The following is a 1637-nucleotide window of genomic DNA, read 5'->3' on the forward strand; positions in this document are numbered from 1 at the left end:
TTTTGACAAAATTTTCTTGCTAAAAAATCTTTAATACACCACTTTATTTTATTCCTTTGATTGTATAAGTTAAATAAAAGCTTGTTTTAAAAAAAAAATTGTTTTGCATTATTTTATTTGATTTATAGAAACTACACCTAAAGGAGAATATTGTCTTCGTATAAAAAGTTCAACAGGCAACACAGCCAGCTAGCAGCGCTGCTGCTCCGGTTGCTCAATTGGCATAAGGTTTGCTGCTCCTCCGCCACAAGCTATAGCTAACCGCCAGAAGATGTCGCCGATCGTAATCCAACTTCAGAACCCAGCTAAAAGCCGCGAGACGTCGCTCTTGACAAAGCGACGTCCAGAACCGGAACCGATAATAGGGTGTACCGCTGATGGAAATCCGAGGAATTCGATACAAGGTGGTTTATATGTCGGAAATTCGTAAAGTGTGTTGGTATGCAGCCAGAAATATACGTCAGATCCCTGCAGGGAAAGCTACCAGTCATGAACCAGAATGCTACCAGTTTTCGTTTCAGCCCAACTAGTTCACGTTGTATCTTTTTTCAATGTTAGCGACTGGTATTTTTAACATGGCGGTGTCATAGAGATGTCAATTGCCCGCTCCTGCATCAGCACGCTACCAGTAGAAATACTAGTATTATCATACCAGTTGACGGGAAAGACTGCCTATTCATCCCCCGTGAAAATCATAAATATGCCATTTTTCTCGCGGCGCTGCAACTGTGGCAATGGCCGACAGAGTAAAGCTTCGTCACGCCAAATAAACGGATCCGAGTTCGAATCTCAGTGAGCGAATCTTTTTTATTTTTATTTTACTTATTATTATTATTCTTATATCTCTTGTTATTTTTAAATTTATTATTTTAAAAAGAACAAAGAATTGTTTTAATATTTTTATGGTTTTGTGTATTTAGGTTTTTCCAAATGAAATTCAATTTATGTATAATTTTTATTTTATATTTAAATTGAAATAATTATTTAAATTAATTTACTTAGTTACTTACTTAGTTACTAATTTACTAATTTACTTAGTTACTAATTTACTTACAACCTCCAACGCACTCGAACCTGAGATCTCAGAACCAGAATCGGTAGTCTTCACTCGACGCCACAGCCGACATTCGTGATGAAAGCAATTAACCGCATTTTAGCTTTGGTTGTGACTATTCAAAGACAGATGTCGCTGATCGCATAAGTTGTTCGAAATCGCCGAAATGGTAGGCCATCGCTTTAGCACATACTAGTTAATGAACTAGTATTTATACTGACTGGTTTGGAATTTCACTGCGGAGAACTAGTATAATTATAGTCCGTGACGAACTGGTATGACTTCCCCATTTAATACCAGTTTTCGAACTAGAATTTCTACCAACTAGTTTACTTTTTTCTACGAGGAACTCTTATAATTACGGTCCATAACGAACTGGTATGACTTTTATCCTTAAATAATAGTTCATGAACTGGAATTTGTACATACTGGTTCAGCTTTTCGCTGCAGGGATATTATGCGTCAGAAATCCAGATGCTCCACCCGCAGAAAAGTGTGTTAAATATTATTTAAATTTTTGTTATTTAATTTAGTTATTGTGGCCTTTTTAATTAAAGTTAAACTCAAAAAATTTGATTAATAA

Source organism: Rhagoletis pomonella, unplaced genomic scaffold, assembly GCF_013731165.1.
Source record: "Rhagoletis pomonella isolate Grant_MI unplaced genomic scaffold, Rhpom_1.0 Rhpom_scaffold_00009, whole genome shotgun sequence".
In the NCBI taxonomy this organism is placed as follows: domain Eukaryota; kingdom Metazoa; phylum Arthropoda; class Insecta; order Diptera; family Tephritidae; genus Rhagoletis; species Rhagoletis pomonella.